We start from the raw sequence: 27581 nt of genomic DNA, 5'->3' as shown, positions 1-27581 counted from the left end.
TGTGGCACAGGGTGGGCCCTAGCAACTCAGTGCAAGCAGGTGCTGGCAGTTGGAAGCTGGGCAGTGGTAAGGGACGAGCAGATATGGGAGTACACTCAGTATCCCCGAACAGAGATTCCTGCTCCTCCTTCCCTTGTTTTTCCCCTTCCAGCCTACGTAACCATGACATGATCTGATTCTCAGGAGTCTGTGGACCCACCATGCCTTCAGACCCTGTCTGAGGACTTCTTTACTCCCAGGTCTCCATGTTTAGTATCATCTTTCTTACCACTCCAGCCATAGGACAGTTAGAATCCTGATTCTGCTATGTCCAAGCTGTGTGACCTCAGGCAGATTTTTTAACCTCTCTGGACTTGAATTTCTCCTATAGAAAATGGGGCTAATGACACCTGATACATACTTTAAGGGTTATGAGGTTTCAAAGAAATAATGTTAGACTCAAAATTAGCTTCACTGTCCCTCATCCCTTTAGGGATCTGGGAACAACCTTCCCCCTGGGTACTGGAACAGGGCTTGCAAGCATGCTCCTGCTCAGGGTGGGGTGGCCACACAGAGGAAGTCTGAGTCAGCGGACATGCCAGACAGGGAGTCCGGAGTCCTGAGTGCTGCTGTTAGCTGATTGTAGCACCCGAGGCAGTTGTCCCAGCCTGAGCCTTGTCATCTGCACCCACTGATTCTTCATCAGAGCCCTGGGGGAGCTGGTGGTGCAGCCTGGGGACCCTCTGTCTTCCTACTGCGTGACTTGGGGCAAGTCCTCCACCTCTCTGTGCTCTTTTCTTCCTGAAGAATGGAGACAACTTGGCCAGAGCTGAACAAGATCATCACAAAATCTGACATTTATCCAGTACCTGCTGTATGCATGTTTATGTTGCCAAATTATGAATCTCTTATCATCGTTCTACCTGAGGCTCAGAGAAGGTACACTGTCTGGTTCCTCCCAGGCACCTGGGAGTCCACTCCCTAGCCCCAGAGGCGTCTCCCACCCTGCCCAGCACCAGCTCGGTGCCTGGTCCCAGAACCAGCTCCCATTCCCCAGTGCTCACTAGCTGTCAGGCACTGTGTTGAGCCTAGGGCCCGTAGGCCTCATCTCTGAATCCTCCCAGACTGCAGAGTCAGTACTGTGAACACCCGCATTCTAGAAAAGAGGAAACCGAGACTCAGCCAACATCATGCTTGTAAATGACAGATCTGGGACTTGAACTTAGTGCTACAGGAGTAATCAGGCAGCATGAACTGACAAGTCCTGAATCCAGACCAGCCAAGGAGGAGCCAGGGGCCTCAGCTTGGAGAAGGCACCCTCTCTGTCAGGATCTGAGACTTGGTGGCTGTCCCTACTCAGAGAGCACGTAGCAACTAGGCTGGGTGTCTGTCCCCTAAGAGGCTCTCAGCATTGTATTCCCCTGACGTGCAGACTGCCAGGCTCAGGAGAGGGGCCAGGGCCAAGGTCTGGGCTGAAGTGCCAGCTGGGACAGCCAGGAAGGGCTGAAGCAGATTGTGGGTAAAGGCACCTCCCTGAAAAATCTGCCTCCTGCTGTCTTGGGAAGGCAGCTGCACTGTTAGATCCTGGTTGAAGCCCAGGAAGACATACATAGATTTAAGCTACCATCTCCGTGATGCCCTATTGGATTGTCCCACAGGCTGAGCCCCTCCATTCTGCTCCTACTATCACTTAAAGTACCCAGCTTGCACTGAAACCATCTGGCCACTGCATAGATTTTTAAAGTTAGTATGGTGGGAGAAGATTCTATACACCTAGCATGATCTGGAGCATCTAGAAAGGCCTGGGGTCTTTTCTCTGGGATTCCCTGTGGCCCCGAGTACAGGACTCACTCAGCACACAGTATGTGCTCAAGAAACATTGGTGGCCTGGCACATCACACCACCAGGTATTTAAAATGGAAATGATAACCACATGCTGCTCTTCACCTTGGAGTGGGAGGCAGAGTGGGCCAGTGGTTGGCACCCAGGCTCCCATATGAAATGGCTGCTGGCCAAGTCTTGGCTCTCCTTCTCACTGGCTGGGTGACCTTGAAGAAGTTACTGCACTTTTCTGTACCTTGGTCTCCCCATTGCTGAAATGAAATTAATAATATCTAGGTAGTAATTGTCTAGGTTATTAGGTAGTGAATGTAAAGCCTGGAAAGAGCCCAGTGCTGGTTAGCCGTTCTTGTTCTTGGTGGCCAGAGGCTCACGACATGCTGTGTTCCATTGGCTCCAAGATGTTATGGATCAGAAGAACACACCATCAATCCATGTGCCACTGAGACAGAACCAACTCTGCCAATTAAACTGACAGAAAGCTGTTATCACTTAGGGTGTTTATTTTATTTTTTTTTTTAGCATTGGAAAGCTTCCTTTGTCATATAGCATATCATCTCTGTGTACATAAAAAGAAAAATAGAGTTGAAATAAGTGGATCAAGATATCTTTTAGGCAGTGACAATTTTATCGTGACTGCCACCTTCTCAACAGCAATTGTGAGATTGATTGACTCGACTGCAGAGGTGGGAAAATGTGCTTCTTACAATAGGTGAAATGCAAAATACAGTAACACGAGAGAAAAAGCAGGATAACATTGAGAGAAAAGACTTATCGTTTCATTCTTTAGTTCATTCTCTCATCTATTTGACCAATATTTACTGCGCACATACACATGCCAAGAATTGCCCACGAGGAGACCTAGGAGCTGTGAAGTGGGAAGCCCAGGGTGGGGATGGAGGGGTGTGTGGGGTCTGGAATGTGGGCCCCTGTTTCCTGACCCCACACCGACATCTCTTGATGTCTCTCAGGTTCTGGGGAGAAAAAATATGCTCTGGGTTGGACTTGGGTGGGTCCCAGGCCCTCAACCTGAGGGTCTCTCCATATATTCACAGAGGCAGGGAAGTCTAGTGCCTGCTTGTGTCTTTCTGGCTCTGAAGCCCAGCTCCCAGCCCCGGAGAGGCAGCAGAGTCCATGGAGTACATAAGAACACAAGGTTTAGCCTCAGACACATCAGGGTTCAAGTCCCTACTCTGCCTATGTCCAGCTACCTGACCTTAAGCAAGGGACACTTCCTCCCTGCGTGCCTCAGTTTCCCATCTGTGAAAGGGGGTAATAATAGTATGTATATAAGGTTGTGAGGCCTCAAGGAGAAAATCCATGTAAAGGGCCTGGGTCTTCTGCTGGGTCTAGAAAACTTCCACTCTCAGGCTTTTCTGCCTCCACCATGTGGATTGGAATCCAGTCACCTCTGACTAATTCAAGGTGACCTTCAGGGTCTGTCGGGGGCTGGCATTAGTTCCCAGGGCGGCGAGGGGAGACTCTGCTCTCTCTCATTAGGAGACAGAGCGGGAGACTCCACTCAAAGCCCAAGCAGACCAGACGTGATGAGCCCCTTGTGTGAATTTGCTGTGTGGGCGTCAGTTAGACTCAGCCTCTTGCTCATACCAGGTGCTGAGCACCAGAAGATGAAAGTGTGAGGACCACACGACACAGCCACGCAGCCACTGGCCTGTGGCAAAGGGAAAACACCAGGGAGGCCAGGATCCCTGCTCGCTCTCTCCTAGGATCTACAGGTAAGGGGATGGGGGCTCTGGGTCACACAGGCGTGGGTACAAGGTTCCTCTACTGATTAACCCTGAGACCTTAGTCAGGCCTCAGCTCTTCATCTGGGAATAGAATTAAAATGGTAATAGTGTGGCAAAGGCTCGAGCAAGGGGTTCATCTCCACGTTCCCCTCTTCTCTGTGGGCACTGGCCAGATGCACTTCCCAGACCCCCTTGCCATGTGTGGAGCGACCATGTGACTCACGCTGTCAACAGAAAGTGAGCAGAAGTCAGAAAGGCCACCTTCGGGCCTTGCCCCTGACAAGCCTCCCCTACACGACCCGTGCCCTTTTCCTTCTCCTGCTGATTGAGCCGAGAGGCTCTCCAGGACCTGGAAGAGGTGGAGCCACAATGTAGAAGGAGTCCAGACCCCTGAATGACTCCATGACAGAGCCCTGGCCCCACCTCTCTGACCAGCACTGGGCCATGATGTGAGCCAGACATAAACTTTCACTATGATACGCCATGGAGACTGGGGCTGTTATCCTTAATAATGCGAGTAGTGAGAATAATACTTAACCAAATGCTTCCTATTTGCTGGGCCCGTCCTAAGTGATGTGGAAGAAGTAACTCACTCAATCCTCCTGGCAGGCCGTCGTCTTCTACAGATGAGGCAACCGGAGCACAGAGAGGCACCTACTGCACAGGCTTGAGGTGAGGATTCAGTGAGGTAAAGCAGGCAAGGCTCCACCGTAAGTCAGACCCCACAGAGATTGCTTCGTAAATGTTTGCTGCTGTTGTAAGTGGTGACTGTGGCTGAAATGGCCCTAAAGAGACCAGCCACACTTGGGCTTGCGCTCCCCCTCCACTTTCCAGCTGTGTGCCTTTGGATACGTGTCCTTCCTTGTCTGTGCCTTAGTTTCCTCGGGTGTAAAATCGGTTCCTGTGTTCCAGGCCACTGACCTGGAGATGTACAGCTAGATGGGACTCTGGGGCGCTGGGTACAGGTACCTTTGTTGAGCTGTGGATATTTTACTGGTTGTAGATTGAAGGGGAGAGACAAAGAGAGCATTGCATCTGTCCTGGTGCTGACGTCACTCACCAAAATGAGGTTCATGATGGTACCTGTCTCACCAGGTTGTGTGAGGATTAAAGGGATTAAAGGAGTGAATACACGCAAAGCAGGTGGTAGCAGGCACCGCAGGACTCAGTACAATGGATCATTACTCTCTCCTCGCTGCTATTACTATTGTACTATTATGACACTATTACTATTATTACTTTTGTTGGTACCAGTCATTACTGGCTGCAGTTAGGCTTGGGGCAACTCAGTTCACTTCTCTGACCTCATGTTCCTCATCTGTAAAACTGGGGTCCTGGGTGAGCTGAGAGGTTAGCAGTAGCAACAGTGTGGGCCAGGCACATGGTGGCCACCTGGTAAGTCCCACTGGTCCCATGTGGGCGAAGGCATCTTCCTCCCTGGCTTCCCTTTGCTTAGAAGACTCTAGAGTCAGCTCCTCCCATGGCTGGCTTCCCACGTTTCAGTTCTTGTATTAGTTTTCCTAGCACCACCATAATAAACTATCACAAACTTGGCAGCATAAGGAACAGAAATCTATTCCTTTACCATCTGAAGCCCACAAGTACAAAATCAAGGTGTCAGCTGGTTTGGTTTGATGTGGAGCTGAGGGACAATCCATTGCATGCCTTCCTCCTAGCTTCTGGTGGCTGCCGGTTGCCCTGGGCATTCATGGGCATGGGGCTTCAAAACTCCGATCTCTGCCTCTTTCTTCATATGGTTCTCTTCTTTCTGTTTCTGTGTCTTCTCCTTTTCTGTCACTTGTCAGGTTATTTGCTGTTGGATTTAACACCCACCTTAATCTAGAAAGATCTCATCTTGAGGTCTTTACCTTATTTACACTTATAAAACTTCTTTTTCCAAATTATGTCACATTCTGATATTCTGAAGAACATATCTTTTGGGAGTCACCAATCAAAACAACACATGTCTCAAATATCACCTCCTCAGAGAAGCCTTCCTTGACCACCCCTGCTAAACCAGCCCCCACCAAATCTATTGTCAGTGTTTTATATTCTTCCTAACATCGATAACTGTCTGGATTTATAAGGCTTTATTGTCTGTCTCCCTCCCACTAAAGTATAAATTCTAGTAGAGCAGAGACCATTTTTGTCTTATTCTCTGCTGTATCCCCCAGTTCTGAGTACAGTGTCTGACGCGTAATGAACCCTCAGTAAATGTGTTAAATGAATAAACAAAGTTTCCTTCTTTGCCTTGCTTGCTAGGAAGCTCAGAACCAAACTGGTGACCTATCTCTAGTAAGTAAGGGAGTCTTATCCACATCTGTTCCACTTCCAACCTCACTTCTGGCCTCCTCCTGCTATTATTTCATCTCCTTTCTCCTATTTATTCTAAATGTATTTTATCTTGTTATACTGCTTTCAGATGTCTTTACAGATTGTCCTAAGTTCTTCCAAAAATTCATTCATTTGGCAAAGATTTATTGAGCCTTCTAGCATATGGCAGGCACTGTTCTAGGGACACATCAGTAAGCAAAACAAAGGTTGCTGCCTTTGTAGAGTTTATAGTATAATGAGGAAGGTTAACCAGTAATCATAATAAATAAGGCATATAGTACAGTAGAAAGTACAAAAGATAGCACCGTATTATTGCGATTATAAGAGGTTGGAGTTGTCATTTTCAAATCCTCTAAGGAAAGGAGAGTATTTGATGAGAATGAGTGCGTTTGGAGTGGGATGACCACAGACTGAAGAGTACTATTTGAATCAGTTCGTTGCATTAGGTGTGATGATAGAACTGAGGTTACTTAATGAAGATGTTCACATTTTTAAAGAGATGAATAATAATGTAGGGGTGAACTGGCATAATGTGTGGGATTTCCTTTTTTTAAAAAAAGGGAAGGAAAAAGAGAAAACAAGGATAGATCGAGCAAGTAAGACAAAAATCTTGATACTTGAATCTGGGTATATGGAAATTCATTGGACCCTTTTTTCTACTATTGTATGTATTTGAAATTTTTCATAATACATTTTTGGTTGTCCTTTTTTTAAATTGTAGTAAAATATACATAACGTAAAACTTACCACTTTAACCCTTTCTGAGTGTAGTTCAGTGGCTTTAAGTGTATTCACATTGTTGTACAGCCATTACCACTATCCAGAACTTGGTCTTTTTAAATGAAACAAAGTTGTCTATAGAACACAGTGTCCACATGGGCTGATTTGGGGCAGAAGAGGAGTGAGTAGAATAGCCATGCAAACCTGGGGGAAAAAACTCAACAAACTGGGGAGAGATCGGGTCCTAAACATTGATGGGATGCCCCTACTAGCATGGCTAAAGACACGCCAGTCTCTGTAGGATCTTAGGCCATTAAGGAGGCCAGGGGACGGGAAGATCCCATGAGGTCATCTTGTCCAGCCCCCTGAATCCAGGCAGGACAACACCTGTGCAGGCCCAGGCTGACTCACCCTCAGCTCTTCACTGGAAGTTAAGCTGCTCCCTCCTCATCCTGCCTTCCAGGGCGACCAGGCTTTCCGGAAACCCAGGGGCCAGGGCTTGCCTCTTCTAGCCTGGAGTGGGGTGGGGGGGGGTGGGGGGGGTAGGGGGAGTGGTGGGAGCTGGCTGGTGGTAGGAGGAGCTGGAGTGGGGCCAGCTCAGCCTGACCTCATCACGTTCTTGGAGCCAGGGAGGGGTGGGCCCTCCCTCGTCCCTCGACCCTCGTCCCTCGACCCTCGTCCCTCGTCCCTCGTCCCTCGTCCCTCCTCCTAGCATCCAGCCTCCCAAAGCCTGCTGCTGTGATTTGTGGGCTGACTTCCAGACAGGAGAGCCCAGGGGGCCCCAGGGACCCCCGTCTGCTTCCATTTGGGGAGGAGAGCAGCGCAAACCTGTGTTCAAGTCCCCACCCGGCCTTGTCCTCCTGTGTGACCCTGAGCATGTTATCTAAGCTCTCTGAGCTCAGTTCCCATCTGTGAAATGTGGATAACAATGACCCCTAGCTCCTAGGGTGGTTTTGAGGACTAAATGCGATACTTTAATCTTTTGCATAGTTCCTGGGGCATTCTTTTTGCTTCCTAAATAGTAGTGACTTGGAAAACTAATGTTTAAGTCTTTTTCCTTAGTCAGTGGGGGCACCCAGCGCTGGGTCAGAGGAGGTTGGTGGTGGTGGTGGCCCAGCCCAGGCTCCGTGGATGGGGCAGTGTGGTGGGGGCTGGGGCTAGCAGACCTAGTGGGTGAGGGTACAGGCTTTGTAGCCAGACGACCTGGATTCAATCCCAGCTCCACCTGTTACTAACTGTGATGTTGGGCAGAGCACTTAATAACCTCCTTGGATCTCAGTTTTCCCCCTCTGTGAAATGGCAGAAATAATAATGCCGGCTTCACAGGTTATTGTAAGGATTAAATGACTCCCACAGAAACCACTTAGAACACTGCCTTAGAACCCTTAGACTCCCACAGAAACCTTTAGAACACTGCTGAGTCTGTCCGGCTGTTATTGTCTATATTATCTGAGTCTGTCCACAGTCTTCCTCCTTCATCCCAGTCATAATAATAACAATAATAATAACATGACAGCCACAGTTCATTGTCCTCTCCCTTACACAATCTCTTAACAAACCCCTGACACCATCCTTAACAGGTGGGGAAACCAAGGCTTAGGAATTCTGGGTAAGCTGCCCAAGAGCACACTGGTAGAGACAGGATTTGAACTCTGGTCTCTCTGACTCCAGAGCCCACATGCGTAGCCATTTACGAAGCTGCATTTTTATAGAGACTTCAAGATAGGTGGACACCCAATATGTAAACCCTCGTAAAACAAACAGACCTTGAGGCAGTGGCCCAGCAAACCCTGACTGTACCATTGTGCGGTTGGAGCCTGAGAAGCTGGAAAGGACTTACAGAGGAGGAGGTGGCCTGGCCTTGGCCCTGAAGACTAGGTAGGATTTGAACTGGTGCCCTGGGAAGGTTGTGATTTCCAGGTGGGGGCAAAGGTGTGGAGGTGGGGCTGGGCAGGGCCCAGGTGGGGCCACAGTGAGAGGCATGGCCAGGGATAAAATCAGGTCAGGTGAGGGGGAGTGTCCAAGTGGAATTCAGGCACAAAGCAAAATGCTGAGGCCCAGGGCAGAATCTCTACTTCCTCCTTTCCTGTTAACCAGACTTCCTGTCCTCAGGGGCCACAGGACTTGAGCCTCAACTAGAAACTACTGTCCCTGCCTCTCAAAATCCCAGAACTGGGGCCCAAGGACATAACAGATCCCCTGCTCAGACTCAGCCTAGAACAGGGATCAAGGAGGGTGGCTGGGGCCCCTCAGCCCTGCTTTCCTGGTTTGTTGTCCCCTCGGGTTGAACACACCCAACACTGGCAGCTGCCATCCAGCCCATGCCCTCGGCCTCCCTCCCCGGCCAGGATGTGGAGTGGGACCCAGTCCTGACCCAGACACACTCTCTCTCCAAAAACAAATCCAACCCACCGTCAGCAATGAAAGTTTTATTGGCGATGTCTTAGGAATTTTAAAGGCCAGTTTCCTAGTAGAACAAGACTTCCTGAAAATCCTACCTCCCATTCCAGCTCCTTCTCTAGGAGTGGTTTTCCTAAGGCCACAGCTTCGTGCCTCCTCTGCAAATCCACTGCTTCCCTCCTCGCTCTCAAAATCCAGGTCGGCCTGCAGATCTCATACACATGTACAATGAGTGCCATTAGCAGGACAGACTAGACAGTTTGCAGGGCCTGCTGTAAAGTGAAAATGTAGGGGCCCTGATTCAGAGAGTATGGAGAATTTCAAGATGGTGACAGCAGAGCATTACATCAAGTGCTGGGCCCTTCCCAGCACAGAACCCTGTCAACTGCATGGGCGGCACGCCCATGGACTGACCCTGGCCCTTAGTGCAAGCCCTGCACGGATGAGAATGCCAAGTTTTCATGAATTTTAAAGCTAAAATCTGAGACTCCCTCCTCTCACTCCCCCACCCTCCCCCCAAAATATTTTGAAGACAGTTGCTCTGGGCTATACCTGCCCCTAGCCTCATTTCTCAACTCCTCACTCTTCATCCTGCCCTTAGTCCCACGGTACAGAAGTTTGAGGTTTCACTTTGGAACTGATCATACCCTTTGCCAAGTGCTTTCACATATTTTTTTCAAGAGAGAAGTTATCATCCCATTTTGCAGTTAGACAAACTGAGATTCAGAAACTCCTCACCTGAGCTGACACCTTGCTGGCCAGTAGCATATGTGGCACCAAAACTCTGGCCTCCAGGACCCCTCAGCCTGGAGCCATTTCCACCAAAGAAAGAACCTGGACACCATCTCAAGTGAATGAACAGATTTCCTCAACACTGAAGGAATTATTTTATTTATATGGTAACAGCAGTTTCTCGTGTCGAAATACCCTCACAGAGCCCCAGACAAACACCAGGCCTGCATCAGACCTCTGTCGGCAAGACTGCAGATGAAACTGGGAAATGTCCCCCACCTTCCCTGACTCATCACCACCCTGCTCCGGCAACCAGAGACCAAAGGAGAAAAAAGGAGACCCAAACTCTTATTCCGAAAGGCTTATGGTAGGGCTAGTTGTTTGGTTTTATTCCTCACTAAAACTTGGGAAACCTTTATTTTTTACAGGGAACCTTTAAAAAATATTTATTGAAGTATAGTCAGTTTACAATGTTGTATCAGTTTCTGGTGTACAGCATAATGTTTCATAGATATACACGCATGTATTTGTTTTCATATTCTTTTTCACTATAGGTTACTAAGCGATATTGAATATAGTTCCCTGTGCTAAAGGGAACTTTTTATTCAAGAGTCATTTTAGATTTATGGAGAAGATGTACTGATAATACAGAGTGTTCCCTCACTCAGCTTCCCCCACTGTAAATATTTATATCACCATCACGTACTTGTCAAAGCCCAGAAACGGACACAGGCACAGGGCTGTTAACTAAACTCCAGACTTGATCTGGATTTCACCAGCCTTTCCATGAATGTCCTCTTTCTGTTCCAAGATGCAATCCAGGAAGTTCATGGCATTTAGTTGTCATGGGTCCCGTCTAGTCTGCAGCCGTTTCTCCTTGTTTTTCAGGACCTGGATAATCTTGAGGAGGACTGGCAGGTGTCCTGCAGAATGCCCACCAGTCTGTGGTTCTCTCTCAATTTGACCAGGGTTGTAGGTTTTCAGAGAGAACGCCACAGAGGTGTGCCCTTCTCATTACATCCTACTGGGGATCCGTGACACCCATGTGACACCACTAGTGAGGTTCACCTTGAACTTGTGCTTAAGGTGGTGTCTGTCTGGCTTCTCCACTGTAAAGTTACTGTTTTTCACTTTCCAAATTTTGGAAGTGAGTCCATAAGCCTAAGCCACCCTTAAGTGCGAGAGGGCAGGAAACCTTGATTTTTTTTTAAATGTTAACTTAGTTATCTTAAAAAAAAAAATGGTGCTCCTGTTTTAAAATGCAAAAGAAACCAAAGGATACAAGGTGAAAATTTTCTATCTCTGTCCCCAAAAGTAACAATGTTACCATTTTCTTATGAATCAGTCCAGAAGTATTTTATGCACAGACAGGTAAATATCTATACTTTGCTCCACCCTTCTTACACAAAAGTAGCTCTCTAGCCACCTGTTCTGCACCCAACCATAGTGAGACCCTATAAAACACACAAGTTGTCTGACCATGATGGATGATTAAGTAAATCACATTACTGTATAGCAAGGAGCAAGGGCTTGGCCAGAGCCACCAGCAGTGACATAAATAAATAGTACCTGGTATCATGAAAAAGTAATATGTCAAATGAAAATAAAATCGAGGGCAGAGTACATAAGATTTCTACTGGTGGACACTATCTTTCAGGAGAATAAAGTTCAGAAAAGGTCACAGGAAACTGGTAATGCCTGAGATAAACTGGAAGGCTAGTGGGTATAATGTTTTGCTACACATAAAAGGAAAATAAAAAGACAGGGCTGTCAGCTTTTGGGGAATGCAATCCAAGGATCCTGCAACCAGCCATGAATAGATGGCAAGACCCTGCCACTCTTTCCCTAGTCAGGAGGGGAAAGGCTGTTTGACTTTCTAGAATCTGTCTCCCTGGATTGGAGGGTGTTTGCAGTTAATTGCATTGTGGAAATAAGAGTAGAGCAAATACCCCACCCAGGGCAGGGACAGGATATAGATTCCTCAGGCCTGAACTGTTCAGGCTCGAGGCCACACATTTGTGGATGCCCCACACCCCAGCACTACCCCTAGCCTGCAGGATGAAGTGCTGCCTTTCAGCCTGGCACCTCTTCATGCATTCTTTCATTTATTCACCCATTCATCCCTTTATCCAACCAACCATCCATCCACCCACCCATCCATCCACTTATCTATTCACTTCTCCACTCACTTGTTACACTCAGTGTTTGTTGTGTGGCTGATCCTGTGCCAGGTACAGTGATAGCTGTGGCTGAGATGGACTCAAGCCCCTCCTCGTGGGGTGTACAGTCTGGAACAGAACTAAACCAGCGTGGGGAGTGCATCCAAATCTTGGGCTTTTCAAGAGTACAGAAGAGGGAACTAGGCCCCGCTGGGGAGCAGGGCTGCTTCATGGGGGGGATGACAACCCCACTCAGTGGGAGTTGGGGGGCTGAAGGGAGAAAGGGGACATTCCAGATGAAGGAGACAAGAAAAGGCCCACAGATCAGTACCAGCAGCCAGTTACCAAGCGCTTGCCCAGGTGTGGGCCCTGCACCAGGCTCTTGGCAGTCCAAAGCCATTTCACTCCACAGGAGCCTTGCAAGGGAGATAGTATGAGCTCCATTTTTTCCAGCTTTATGGAGATATTATTGACATACAACATGTCGGTTTAAGGTGTACAATGTGATGATTTGATACACATATTTATTGTGAAATGATTACTACAATTAGGTTAGTTAACACCTCCATCCTCTCACATAATTACCATTTTCTGGTGGTGATAACATTTAAGATCTCTTCTCTGAACTTTCAAGTGTCTAATACAGTGTTGTTAATTATACCCACCATGCTGCACATTAGGTCCCTAGAATGTATCATGTCATCATGTCAAATGATGAATATCATTTATTCATCACGTGGCTGGAAATGTGTACCTGTTGACCAGCATCTCCCCATTTCCTTCACTCCCCAGCCCCAGCGCCCACCAGTCTACTTTCTGTTTCTGTGAGTTCAGCTTTTTTTTACATTCCACATATAAGTGAGAAGATACAGTATTTGTCTTTCTCTGTCTGACTTATTTCACTTAGTATAATGCTTTTAAGGTCCAGCCATGTTTGTTGCAAATGGCAGGATTTCCTTCTTTTTTATGACTGAATGATATTTTTTTCCGAGCCATCCATTGATATATACCCAGAAGTGGGATTGCTAAGTCATGTGGTAGTTTTATTTTTAATTTTTAAAATTAATCTTTTTGTTAATTTTTTCAGGGGGTGGTAATTAGGTTTATTTGTTTATTTTTAATGGAGGTACTTGGGATTGAACCCAGGACTTCATGCTTGCTAAGAATATGCTCTGCTTCTGAGCTACATCCTATCCCCGATTTTTAATTTTTTAAGGAAGCTCCATACTGTTTTCCACAAAGTCTCCACCAATTTACATTGCCATCAACAGTGCACAAGAGCTGCCCTTTTCTCCACATCTTTGCCAACATTTGCTATCTCTCGTCTTTTTGACGATAGCCATTCTAACAGGTGTGAGGTATTATCTCATTGTGGTTTTGAATTGCATTTCCCTGATGCTCAGGGATGTTGAGCATCTTTTCATGTACCTGTTGGCCATTTGTGTGTCTCTTTTGGAAAAATGTCTGGTCTCCCTTTAAAGATGAGGATGCTAAAGGACAGGGCTGAGGTTTACCTGCTCTTCCATGTCTCTCCCTGGTGCCCAGCCCAAGTCCTAACATACAAAATATGCTCAAAAATTGCAGATGGAAGAGAATGGCATGGGCTGGATCCCAGATACTGATACCTCCATTACTAGGGAACTATGAGTATGTCCCCAAAACCCTCCACCCATAGCTTCCTGGTCTGTAAAACAGGGATATTTTCAAAATCAACATTTTTGGAGCATCCGTGTCCTGTGTTGGGAAAAACAGCAAACAACACAGAATTTCTGGCTCAGGGAAATTCTAGGGAAGGATCTGGAAAGTTAATAGGAAGCTATAATGCACCACAACAAGATGATTTGCTATGAGTGGGGCACGTAGGGCACTGAGTGAGCACGGCTTGGGTTCCTATCAGAAATAATGAGAGAATACACATGAGCTAGAGAAGTCGATGGTTTCCTGTGTGCTAGGCACTGTGCTGAGTGTTTTACATGGACTAACTTGTTTAGTCATCACACATCTACCAGGTGGGTACGATTATAACCAACCTGTGCACTGAGGGGAAGGTAGCAGAGGCTCAGAGAAGTTAGGTAACTTGCCCAAAGTCACACAGCTGGTGAATGGCAGAGCTGGGATTGAAACCCAGGCTGTCTGGTCCTTGACAGCAGGCTCTCCTGGATCAGGAAGATGAACAGGTAATGCTGAATTCTCCTCTTCTGCCTCTCAGATGATGGATAAGTTCTTATCTATAGATCATGGAGCCAGGGGGACCCCACGTGGAGTAGTACCCCAAAAAGGCCTCTCTTGGGAACTGCAAATGAGGTCAACGTCTGTCCTGAATCCCAGGCCACACTGTGCCAGCTGGACTTCTCCAGCATTTAGAGCAGAGAGAGGACTGGGAAGACATTAGGGGTGCAGGGTTCCAGAGCTCTGGCCTGATGTCCAAACAAACCTTGTTCCTTAGGCCTCAGCTCCTGCCGCAAGGTACCTGCCGGGGCCCTGAAATTGGAAACAACCTTGGTCCCTCGCCGCTGCCGGGAGATGCCTTGGAGGCTCAAGTTGCAGTGACAGTGGAGGAGCTGGTCTTTCCCCATCTCCTGGGACTTCTCTCCACTTTCCTTCCCGTGTCCGCCCCCACAGTCTGAGCATTATTCATGCCTGAAATATCTCAGAAAGCCGCATCAGCCCTGCCCTCCACCCAAAACCACATGGCCTTGTGGCTTGTGTTCTTTGAAGGGTCATCTTCCTCCCTGTGGACTGACCCCCTACCCCCACCCCAGACCCTTCATACTCCTCTGTTTCCATGGACAAAGGAGGGACAGGACTGGCATTCCTGCTTGGCCCCTACTAGGAACCTGTTCACAGACACCACCTTTCTATTGGCCTCTGGGACCCTGGGCAGCAGAGCTGGCCTTTCAGGCACCTGCCATCAAGACCTGTGGGGTCTGCTGACAGTTCCATTTCAGCCTGTCCTGGACCACCCCCACATTTTGGAGAAAGTAAATGACATTGGTAAGAGCCTCTCCCACTTGCTTTGAGGGGCCCAGAAGGCTCAGGCCTTAGTCCTAGCCCTGCCCATTTCCAAGACGGGGGGAGCACACTCTTTGGGGGATGCCACTGTGTGTGTCATCCCAAGGGTCAAGGTTCTAGGGAGCGATGGTCTCTGATGATGGCAGCACAAACTCAGTGCACACCCAGACCCCTTCATCCTGTGCCATTTACTTCCAGCTGCCAGCAGCCCAGTCCTTCTGCCCAAAGACTCTGGTCACCTGCTCACTGGCTGAGGGTGTTTCATGAACTAAATGTTTAGTCATTGCATGTCTACACTGCCTGTGCACGTAGGCCAGAAGGGCCTCCAGTGAACAGGCCTTCCTCTCCCAGGAGCCCTCAACCAGTGACTGGCGGTAAATGCCCCAGTTCCTCCCCATTCATGCCCCAGGAGCACCCTTTAGGGGCTTCAGTTCTTGCCTGTCTCACCTCCTACCTCCCCAGCCAGTGCTTCCTGGGATCGCTTTCCAAATAAATGTCTTGCATTTGAATCCTGGACTTAGGGTCTGCTTGTGAGGAAACTCAGACTAAGACAACATCTAATTGCCAGCATTTATCGAGCACTTGTTGCCGAGCATCATACTCAACACTTCACGTGTCTTGATTCATTTAATCCTATGACCGTTATCATCTCCATTTCACAGATGCAAAGACTGACTCAGAGCTGGGGCTTGAGATGACTCCTCCCATGACCTGGTCCTCTAGCCAGCTGACATTGCTCACTCTCCTGCCCTCTGCCCTGGGAGGCACAGGGAGCTTAAATCACTTGGTCACACAGCAAGTAAGAGGTTGAACTACTTGTGTTCAGGAGCAGGCCTCCAGGCTGGGAGCCCTCACAATTCACCCCTGTGCTAGGCAAACCACAGCCCCTCAAGATGTTCCCCTCCAAGACACGTGATTGCTACCTTCTACGGCAAAAGACTTTGCAGATGCGATTAAGTGAAGGATCTTGAGGTGGGGGGATGATTGTGGAGTATCCAACTGGGCTCGACGTCGTCACAACAGTCCTCATAAGAGGGTGTCCTCCTCCTGTCTCTTTCAGGCAGAAGATGATGTGATGATGAAGCAGAGGAACAAAGAGAAATTTGAAGATGCTACACACTTGCTTTCAAGATAGACAGGGTCAAGGGCCAAGAGATGCAGGTGGCCTCTGGAAGCTGGAAAGGTGAGGGAACAGATTCTCCCCGGGAGCCTCCTAGTGGAACCAGCACTGCCAACACCTTGACCTTAGCCCAGGGAAACTGAATTTGGACTTCTGGCCTCCAGAGCTGAAATAGAATACATTTGTGGTGATTTAAGGCACTACATTTGTGGTGATTTGTTACAGCAGCCACCGGAAACTAATGCAAATACTAAACCAGCCAGTACTCTACCACCTCCTCAGCTACAGCATGTTCCTGACAACGGCTGACACTTGGCAGGCACGTCACCAAGCAGCGGGCAATTACAATCCATCACAGGGGCATAGAGAAGGGGCGCCTGGTTTGAAGAGTCAGGGAAGACTTCCTTCAGCCTAGGCTGGGAGGAAAGGGAGAGGGAGGGCGCTGGACAGAGGAGCAGTGAGTGCCAAGGCCAGGAGGTGAGAGAAAGCTCAGTCGTTTGAGAAACTGAAAGGATTCAGTCTGGCCAGAGTTTGAGGGAGAAATGATAGAAGTCCTGTGGTGCAACGGTTAGGAGGCGGGCTTCCTGAGTGCTTGTGTGCGAGGCTCGGCCTTGCTGTCTACCCCCTGTGTGATTTGGGGCAAGTAACTTGACCTCTCTGTGCCCCAGTTTCCTCACCTGCCTGATGGTACTCACCTCATAGGATTTTGTGAGGTTTAAATACACCTACAGTACTTGGAACAGTGTCTGGCACAGAGGAAGGCTCAGGAAGCCTGTCTCCCCGTATCAACAGTGGGCTGAGTGTACTGTCCAGGGCTGCCCAAGGGGAGGCCCACATCCCTGACTGTGAGAGGGGGTCAGGGTCACCAGAGCCAACCAGCATCAGCCCTGGACTTGTTCTGCAAGTTCTGGGAAGGAGGTGCTCTCTCCTGGTTGGGCTGCGAGGAGGTCAGCCTGGAGCAGCTGAAGGGCAACTCCATCACCATGTGGGAGGCCCTCACCCAGGAAGGCAGAGTGCCGGAGGGAGTGAAGCAGATCCTGAAGTTGTCACTGAGGGCCCTGGATCCAGATGTGCCTGAAGCACCCTCTCGGACTATCTGGTTATGGGGACAATAATTTCCCTTTTTGCTTCCAGAGTTTCAGCTAGGTTTGGTCACTGGCAACCAGGAGAGTCCGGGTCGACAGGTGTGTGCTCAGCAAATGTGCATGAAGTGACTGAATGAACCCTGTAAGTTTGGGGTCATTGCATGGTAGGGGCCTTGCTTCCCTGTAGGATTATAACGACTGGCAGGGATTCTGCATTTGGCCTGGGAAAGGACCCTCCCTGTTCTCCTCAATACAGGGCCTGGCATCCAAGTCTAGTTTCCTTCTAAAGAAGGATGAGGCTCCACTCAGGGCAGGTATGTGTCCGGCTGAATCCTTGTTTTCCTCTCCCTGAAACAAACCTCCAACAGGGAAGATCTCAAGTTCTTCTTGCAACTGGGAAATAGGAAAGGAAGCTGAGTGCTGAAGTCCCAGGAATGGCCCAGGGGGTAAGATAAAGGCCTTTATCAGTCCGATTTTACAGATGAAGACACTGAGGCAGAGAGGTAAAGTTACCTGTCCTCAAAGCTGGGGCCCACCAAACAGAACTCAGAACTCTTTTCTTGCCCCCAGACATTGTTTTCTACTCCTTAGCCATTTTCTATCTGGTATCCACAAATTTTTTCTGGCTTTCTTGCCCTCTCAAGTCTGGACATGCTGATTACTTAAAATTACTCATTCCTTGTTCTTAGGTCATAAAAAAGAATGACCCAGACCTGAGTCTGTCTCTGCTCCACGCTGTACAAGCTGTGTGTCCTGGGGCCAATGTCTTCACCCCTCTGAGCCTTGGTTTCTTCAGCCATTGCTGTGGAGCTGACAAAACCTGCTCTCAGCCTTTTTACAAGGACTAAGTGAATTAATACATGTAAATGCTTTAAACAGTAAGTCCTTTTAAAGTGCTCAATAAATAGCTTTTCTCATTCATTTCCTTCAGGAATTATATTGAGTGGTGTTTCTTGGAATGAAGTACAGGAAAATGTCTCCCAAGTAAGTGAATAACACAACTGTGAAAACTGCATTTTCATCTAACCTTTTTTGCTTTTTGCTTTCAAAGTCTACCACACTGGCAGAAGAGCAGCAGCAAGAAGGTAGGGTAGGGGAAGGGCTGGTGCTTCCTAATTCTCACCATGGCAGGTGAGCTGGTATCAGGTCAACCCCCTCATCAACAGCACCAACAGCACTGAGAAATGACTGAGAAAGATGAGCCTGTTGGGAGTGGCTTTTGCCTTTAAGGAGTGTCCTGGCTGGGGCAGCTGAGAGGCCGGGGAGCTGGCCGAGCTTTGGTATCTCAAGGTCTGTAGAACAAAAATTGGAATGCAGGACCCACCGTGGTGGTGGTTCCTTGATAAAACCCCAGGCTTGAGGGGGGACTCTAATACCTGTGATTAATGCATTCAGGAAATTAAGTAACAAGACTTTTAGAAGAAAACTGGAAACTATAAAAAAAGTTTCAAAAATTTTCATCACATCACAAAACACCTGCTACCCATTAAGTAGTCTGTCTCCAGCCTCCCCACCCCTTTCCTGGTAACCTCTAATCTGCTTTCCATTGTGATGAATTTGCCTGTTATGGTTATATCACCTAAAATAAAGCACACAGCATGGAACTTCTGGCTCCTCTCACTTAGCATGTTTTCAAGATTCATCCACGTTGTAGATTTTATCAGTATTTTGTCCCTTTTTATGGCCCAGTAATAGTCCATTGTTTGGCTGTACTACATTTTGTTTATCCATTCATCCACTGATGGACATTTGAGTTATTTCTGCCTTTGGCTAGTGTGAATAATGTTGCATAAACATTTGTGTACAAGTTTCTGTGTGCATATGTGTTTTCATTTCTCTTGGGTGTAGACCTATGTGTGGGTAAGTCCTTGTTCTGTAACTTTTTTTTTAATTTAATTATTTTTTCTCAATTGAAGTATAGTTGATTTACAATGTTGTGTTAGTTTCTGGTGTACAGCATAGTGATTCAGATATACATGTGTGTGTGTATGTGTATATAAAACAATATATATATATATATTCTTTTTCATTTATACGTTACTACAAGCCATTGTATATAGTTCCCTGTGCTATACAGTAGGAGTTCCAAAGCTTCTTGCTGCAGTTTCCTTGTCTATAAAATGGCGCTAGTGGTGGGACCTAATAGGTGATGTTACATGAGACAGTTAATACTAAGTGGTTGCTATAGATCCAAGCTGTGGCCCCATTAGGTGGTAAGTATGTGTTACATGTCTGTCTGCCCAGCAAGGTCCCATGTTCTTGGAGGGCAGGGGCTGTCTCATGTGTCTGCACCCCCAGTGCCTGGCATCCTGCTGGCATGGAGCAGACACTGAGTTACAGTTCCTGGAATATTGGGAGGTGACGCTTGCTCATGGATGGCCTTACTCTTCCCTTAGGCTCTGCCAGTGCCCTGAGGAGCACAGTTATTATTGCTCTTTTTCAACCACTGAGGAACTTGAGCCTCCTGGAAGCTGACGAGCTTAATTAATGTTACAAGACTAAAGAGAAGCAGAACCTGAAGTTCAACTTAAAACCTCAAGCAAGAGTTCATTCATTCATTCATTCAAACACCAAATATTGACTGAGCACCTGCTGTACGCCGTGAATTATTTGGGAAGACAGTATAAACAACATCAGTAAGTTATATGGTGTATTTAAATGATACATTCTCCACTAGAAGGTGATCCGTGTCAAGGGGAAAAAGAAGGCAGGAAAGGAGGATGGGGAGTTGCGAAGAGAGGGGTGAGTTTCAGTGTATATAAAGGGTCAGTGTGCGCCTCCCAGACAACAGGGCTCTTCAGTATAGATTTGAGGAAGCGAGGGAGTGAACCACGTGAATGCCTGGAGCTATGACTCAGGATCGAATTAGAAGCAGCTTTGGCTGGAGCTCTTCTGGACACTGACGATGATGACAGCTGCCACTTCCCACTCACCTGCTCTGTGCTCAGCCCTCATCACCTACGTGATTTCACAAGTGTGAGGTGGGTGTCACTGTTATTCCTACAGAACTCATCAGAGCTAGAGCGGGGATTTGAACCTGGATCTGAGTCCAGAATCTAGGCCATACCTGGACTTCTCATGGTTTGCCAGGAGGTAGTGTGGTGCTGAGGGTCCGAGCCTGGGCTGTGGAGTCAGACCTATTAACACGATGCTTGGTTAACATCCCTGGGCCTCAGTTCCTACCTCATGGAGTCGTGTGAGAATTACATGTGGCCACAGATGTGTGCTCAGCACACCAGTAGTTGTTGTCATGATTATCATTGTTGTCGCTGGAGTTTTCCATTCTAGAAAGCCATCCGGTCCAGTGAACTCCCTCTGGTGCTAGCCAACGTGGATCACATGGCTGGTCACCCATCTAGGCCAACAGAGGTACACACCTCTCATACTTGGAGAATAGGGGACCCTCAGAGACCTCGCTAAGCTTGGCCAACCATGTTCTGACTCTTCTCTTGTTACTTCTCAATGAGCTTTAGTAGCCAACAGCTTTCCCAGTTATGCTCCAGCGATACCAAGGAAAATTCTATGGTTACCGCGAACCCCTCCCATCCCTTCACTATTAAAGATCTACAAGGAGACTCTGGAGGGAGGACTGACCTCCAGCTTTTTCAGAAGGGCCTATCTTCTATCAGGGCTGAGTCTAGTCTGAGCTGAGAGTGTATTTACTGGCCAAAGTCTGCTCCAAAGTAAACATGTCATCACATTCCTTGCAGCCCGTAAACTCCGTGGGGAGAAGTTGGGGGCCATCCTGGAGAGAGGAAACCTTATCTGACTCCATTTCAGCAGGATTCCACTTAGCCTGCCCTTGGTGGGGGACTTGGGGGGAACAGAAAGGAACAGACAGTCTTAAATGAGCTGAATAAAAGAAGCACATTTGGTGCATTCTCGGCAACGATGGGTTGAGACTAGGAGACTTAGGAGTGCAAGAGCACACTTTTTAATGTGGGTGTGCCTTCGGACTCATCCTTATTGGTGTTTCTTCCTGTAAATGCGAAACAGATTTGTTGTCTTTTCTTTCCTTTCTTCTTTCCTCCTTCCTTCCTTCTTTTCTTTTCCTTTCTTTTCCCTTCCTTTCCCTTCCATTTCCTTTCTCCTGTATGATGTACTTACAGTGAACTGCACATATTTGAAGTGTATAATTTGGTATTTTTACACCCCCCACACACACATATTCATGAAACCATTACTACAATCAAAATGGGGAACATAACCATCACTCTGAAAAGCCTCCTCATACTCCTCTGTAATCTCTCCCTCCCACCCCTCCCCACTTACCCCTACATCCCCAGGCAAACACTGATCTGCTTTCTGTCACTATCATTAGCTTGCATTTTCTAGAGTTTTACATAAATGAAATCATACAGTTTGTATTCTTTTTTTGTCTATTTCCTTTCACATAATTATTTTGAGATTCACCTACGTTGTCCTGTGTATCGGTAGCTCCTTACTTTGCAGTGCTGAATACTAACTAGTCCATTGTATGGATGCACTACACTGTGTTCCCATTCACCTGTTAATGGACGTTTGGGTTGTTTCCAGTTTTTGGCAATTACAAGTAAAGCTGGTACAAACATCCAAGTACAAGTCTTTTTATAGACACATGCTTTTATTTCCCTTGGGTAATTACCTAGGAGTGAAATGGCTGGATCATATGTTTAACTTTTTTTTTTAAGTTGTAGAAATTGACTTTTATTTATTGTACTAAAAGTCAGTTTAACTTTTGATACAATTTTTTATATATATGTTTAACTTTTTAAGAAACCATTTTCCAAAATGGGTTTACCATTTTATATTCCCACCAACAGTGAATGTTTAAAAATATTAAAGAAACATTTATGGTAGTAAGAAAGTCCTTAAGGTAGAAAGTAAAACTTCTTATAATTCCACCTCCTAGTGACTGGCCTTCTTAACTGTTTCCTATAAATCCTTCCAAGTTTTCTTTGTTTTTCTTACATAGAGAACCAGATTGAGACACAGAGGTGCCCTGGGCAGGCTAATAATTTGGCATCCTCTCAACTTATAAAACAAAGTTGGTCCAAATTTACTTGGGCAGGATGTAGGGAAACTGGTTATCTGTGAATAAAACACATCATTTCTCTTTCTTTTTAAAATAAAGACTTTATTACATGCACAGAATAAAATGTGATCTTTTAACTTACTCGGAATTGTCCTGGAATTGCAGTTGTCCAAGCAGTCACTTCTTAGGGACGGCATCAAAGCACATATGACTCAGATGATGCACTGAAAAATCGCCGGGCCTTGGGGCAGCATGCAGCTCTGACCAAGGAGTAAGCTGACAGAGCAAGGACCTGAGAGAACTGTCACCTAGCTGGACTCTGGCTTGGTGGCACAGGCTGGGGAAGAGACTGTTCCAGTTTTCCTAGAGGAGGCTATTTCTTTCTGAGCACTGGTTAGAGGTCTGTCCCGTGTGGAAACCTGAGTTGACTGACACTGTTTGGATCTAGCCCAGTGCTGTGCAGATTCCGCTTCTAGACCGGCACCCTGCCTGGCTGATCAACTCTGTGCTTATATTAATATATTTTAGTGTTATTTTTATTTTTAAAGTGTGTACACAAATTAGATCATACATATTCATGTTGATCTGTAACTTGCTTTTCTTTTTGTCCACATAACAATAAATTCTGACATCTTTTCACATTAGCCTAGGTAGACCCATTGCATTCTTTTGTAAAAAGTGCCCAGGTAGGCCACCAGATGCATGCACTGTATTATAGTACTTCCATCAACTATAAAGAGCACATTAATCACCTTGGGGATCTTGTTAAACTGCAGTTTCTGACTCAGTAGGTCCAGGGTGGCACCTGAGATTCTGCACACTCCCAGGTGCTGCCCAAGTTGCTGGTGGGACCATACTGTGACGGGGCAAGACTGTAGTTAGTGCATGTGAGGGACCCACCATCAAGGGACACTCAGCTGTTAGAAACAGTCCTGCAATGAACAGCCTAAGTATCCAAAAGGAGCACTAGAGAAACAGGCTTTAATGTCAGAAGACAGAAGGTTGAGCTTTGACCCTGACACTAACTGTGATCTTGAGCTAGTCACAACCTTTCTGAGCTCCTGGTGAGTCCCTCCTCCCTGGCAATTCAGTGAGTGGTCACAAATGCCTCCACTCTCTTAGACCCTAAGGATAAAGATAAGCAGTCCCTGTCCTTTGCTCTGAGAGCAATACTAATAATCCTGACTAGCAGAGCCCTGGGGGACGAGGGAGCAGATGAGATAAGGATGGAAAAGGGCTCTGTCAGCTGGACAGCTGTCCACAAAGGGGCAGTTCTGTTCCAGCTGGAGAGCAGACTGGGTTTGCCAGGTGAGCAGTGGCTAGACACGGTTTTCTTTAGCTGAAAAGTATTCTGTGGCATTTGTCTGCACTTTGAAAAAACAAACCAGACCCACACATAAATCTTCCAAAGAAGCCAAAGCCAGACTGGGTGGAGGAAGAAGGCCCAGTCATTTGCAAACTATTTTTTTTTTTTTTTTTTTTTTGGTGATTCCAGCAAGACTGGGGTGGGGTATGGGGTGGTGAGTTCCACCTTGGGCTGGGAAAGCCCGGAGGGAGAAGTCAAGGCCCTCAGCAGGCCCTGTCCCCCGCCCTTGCTGAGTGAGCAACACACAGATGTGAAGTGGATGGTGGCCACTGCCTTCATTCCTTTGCCATCGCTGGGCAGACTGTGCTTCTGGCAGTCAGGGCTCTGGGCTTTGAAGACCTGACAAGCTTAGAGCCAGAGCTGGCCTCTGGAGTTGGTGAGCACAGAGTTTGAATCTAGACTGTGACACCTAATACCCAGGGGACCCTGAGCAAGTGACTTGATTGTTTTTTTGCAACCTCAGTTTCCCTACTTGTCATATTGGGGATGATAATAATACCCAGCTCTCAGTGTTCTTGAGAAGATTAGAAAAGATAACTCATGGACATAAAACTCAGCTCAGTATTTGGCACTAGGAAGTGGCCAATTACTACAGCTGTAGGATCAAAGGAGAGAATATAGATAAAATCACAATCACAGAGCCCATTGTGTGAATCCAGTAAAGAAGGGCTCTCATGAGCACTGCTCTGCCCATTCTGAGCTCCACCTTAGCTGGTAAGTGAGTGGGAGAGTCGGGGTGAAGGTCTGTGCCTTCTCCCAGCAGCCTGTCTACCAGTGGCTCCCACCTTATCTCAGGGTAGGGCTGGGAGGTGCCTTTTGCCACCTCTTTTCAGGAAAACCAGCTCTCCCGGCACCCCTCCTCCCAGAGCCCCACCCACATGGTCCCAGGACCTGCAGCCAGGGTTGTCAGTGGAGGGTGAACCCTCGCACTTCTCCAGGGAGCCGCTGAGAGCTGGCTCCTCTTCCTCTATAGGGTGGAGACAGAGCAAATATTCTCGTTTATATTTTGCTTCTCTTTCTTTCTGGCAGGGTGTGGACATGGGTGTAAAGTTACAGCTGAGAAGGACCCTGCCCTGCGGAAAAGATGCATCTGGGGAGGACGTAAATTCATTTCGTGAGTCCTGGTTCTTCATCCCTGTTCCCTTTGGAAAGCAGGCTTCTCAACCTGGAACTTTCAATTTTTGCTCTTGGATGTCCACTCACGTCATAACATGACAATAATAGTATCAGCTCTCTCAGCAGACACGTAAGTGCTAAGTGCTACACACATAGTTTCTCATTTAGGAGATGAATTGTTAGTGTAGGTTACATGTAAGGAAACAAAGTCAGGGGCAGCCCCAGGTCCCTTCTCTTAATCATGACTATTGTCCTTCTCAGCCCTTCCTTAGTTTCCAATCTCTGTCACTCCATGACTTTAAGTATAAGACTACTCCTCTCAGCCTCAGTTTCCTAACCTGTAAAATGGGGACAGTAACAACACCTCCTGGAGCTGTTGTGATGACTAAATGAGAATGCCAGTACTCAAGAAGTAGAAGGCTCTATTGTTATTATTATTACTATTATTATTTCTGCTGCTTTTACTATTATGCACATCCTAACATGCTACCATTGCTGTGGACCCCAGGATGCCGAGAAATCACAGAAGGCAGGTTCACTTGGAACCCCTCTCACAGGGCTGGGGTGCCTGAAGTGTGGAGACAGGTTTCATATATTAGGGGAGGGGTTCCCAAGGTCAGGACCCTCGTGAGAGCATTACAGGTCTCCAACTCATTAACTGGTTTATTTCAATATCAAGCATATCTCTACACCTGCACCGTCCAGTGTGACAGCCACCAGCAGCTAAAGACAGCTACTGAGCCCAGACAATGTACCGAGTCAATTGAGATACGCTCTAAGTACAGAACACACGTCAGATTTTGAAGACAGTACCCAAAAAAGGGAAAAATAAAAAAGCATTTGAAAGTACTGAATGTATATTGAAATGATAACTTTTTGGATATACTGGGGTGAGTGATCCAGTTGTTCTGGTTTGCCAGAGACTTTCCTGTTTTTAACACCGAAAGGCCTGCAAATCAGGAAAGGCCTGCAAAGCAGAACAGTTGGTCACCCTACCATGGTTTAAAATATATTATTATAATTAATTTCACGTGTTTCCGTTTACTTTTTAAATGACACTTAATAGTTACTAAGTGTCATTAGAACATTTAAAGTTACACTGTGGTTCTCATCATATTTATATTGGACAGTGCAAGCTCTGTTAGGTCTTAAACCCTATGTATCCTGCAAGGGGACAGAGATGACAGTGGCCATCCTTCAGCAAGTGACCACAGATAACAGCAAGTTAATCTTGAGCATAAAACAAGCCCTGAGCTGACACAAGCTGTGAGAGTGATGGCACTGCAGGACGGGCGTGCTACTTCCAAGTCCGAGGGGAGAGATGAGAGTGCTCTGGACAGCAAAACTGCCTGAGCACAAGCCTATAGCTGGGATCGGAGGACCTTCTGCACACTTCCCTGGATAGGAGAACCCCTTCCAATCCTCCTCACATGGGCTGACTCAGCAAGTGGCAAAACTTTGAGAAGCAGGCTCAGGATGCATCAGAGGTCAGACTTCCACCCGATGTTTATCTTCAAGTTCAGGTAGGCTCTTCTTTGTGGATGTCTGCACGTCTGTTACTGTCTAGTCTGGTCCATCCTGACATGTAGGGGTCACTGCTCTGCTGATGTTTCCTTGGTCAGTTCATTCTGACTGGGATCTCTCAGGGATAGAACAGATTGGTGTCTGCATCTGTGGGTAACAGACATGGAGAGGAGCCTTGGCTTCTTACAGAGATAGACTGGAGTCTGAGGAAGCTAATTCTGGATTTTTCAGGAGCTAGCTGTGAAGTCTATTGATTTTGCCCAGTTTTCAGCTACATTTATTGAGTGCTGATGGTGTACCAGCCGCTATGCTGAGAGTTATGCTTGCATCGTCTAATAACCCCAGGAGTTTGTGTGTTATCTCCATTACCTGGATGAGAAAATAGGCTTAATGAGGTAATTTGCTCAAGGTCACAAAGCAAAGATGGCCAGAATTCACACCAAAAGCTTGAGCTTTTCACTACTTTACACTCTTCCATTCTGGTTGGTTCTACTGAGGGATCAGAGAAGTCCAGGAAAAAATTTAGAAAGCAGATTGGATATTTGGTAAGTGAAGTTCTTGTAAGGCAAAACTCTGGCATATGTTAGCTAAAATGCTCCCTGCAGAAATGCCTCCCTTGAGATGTCCAGCCCTCAATTTTTTAGAAATCAAAGATTGATTAAGAGCCATTTGAAAAACCTTGTCTGCTTCCTCTCCTTGTCACCAAAGCCACTGGCCACTCTCCTCCACCGAAGTTGTTGAGTCTTCCCATAAACTGCTCCTTAGAGAACGCCTGGGTGTCTTCTAATTAGATGGAGAGAATGACCAGACTCATCCTAAAACAGTGATGTCTCAGCTCCGAGTGACGTGGACTGGATATTTACATGCAGAACTTATTTAGTTATTTGTGTGAAATCCTGATGAAAACAGAAACATCTCATAAGAAAGGGGAATCTCAGCACATTAGCAGCTTCTAAGTTAGCTGAGTTGATCACATTAGCTCCAGTCTCACCGAGCAGGGAAGAGGTCCCTTTGGGAGTGAGACACTGGCCGATAAGTTTTGATGGATGCTTTTGGGTGGAGGAAAGCATGAGGAATCAGAAGCCCTGGGCATGGGGGAGGCAAGGTTACCAACACTGCCTGTACTGAATCTGCTGCTCAGACTGTGTGGACAGAGGCAAGGCCCAGGCTGGGACCAGCATGCAGGCTTTTAGGTGTGGTACAGACTTTGGAGTTAAACCTACCTTCAGGTCTAGCTTTGACTAGTCTAAGTCCTTACCAGCTGACCTCCCGCAAATCTCTTTACTTAATCACCAAGAAGGGGAATGAGCCTTCAAATGATCATTCATCCCAACAAAGAGCCAGGGCCAGGCAATACCTTCTCTCCCCCAAGGCTATTTTGAGCATTTCCAGTGAGGAGGCAATCTGCCCAAAGAAAGCACTTGACCTTGTAT

The 27581-nt window shown here is 47.1% G+C and overlaps 1 long non-coding RNA gene across 3 annotated transcripts in view; it reads left to right on the top strand.

The window, feature by feature from the left end:
* Positions 1-25473, top strand: part of LOC116657112 — a 30756-nt gene extending 5283 nt beyond the window's left edge. For 2 of the 3 annotated variants that reach the window (XR_004312098.1, XR_004312100.1), the window contains exons 2-7: positions 3430-3554; positions 4176-4238; positions 15984-16106; positions 17178-18112; positions 19525-19764; positions 24538-25473. This is a non-coding gene — a long non-coding RNA (uncharacterized LOC116657112). The remainder of the gene's footprint in view (positions 1-3429; positions 3555-4175; positions 4239-15983; positions 16107-17177; positions 18113-19524; positions 19765-24537) is intronic. The other variant, XR_004312099.1, reaches the window with a different exon arrangement.
* Positions 25474-27581: the final 2108 nt, after the last annotated feature.

The sequence above is a fragment of the Camelus ferus genome, chromosome 17, assembly GCF_009834535.1.
Source record: "Camelus ferus isolate YT-003-E chromosome 17, BCGSAC_Cfer_1.0, whole genome shotgun sequence".
In the NCBI taxonomy this organism is placed as follows: domain Eukaryota; kingdom Metazoa; phylum Chordata; class Mammalia; order Artiodactyla; family Camelidae; genus Camelus; species Camelus ferus.
The sequence above is the reverse complement of the archived record's forward strand: the minus strand, read 5'-3'. Positions and strand labels throughout refer to the sequence as shown.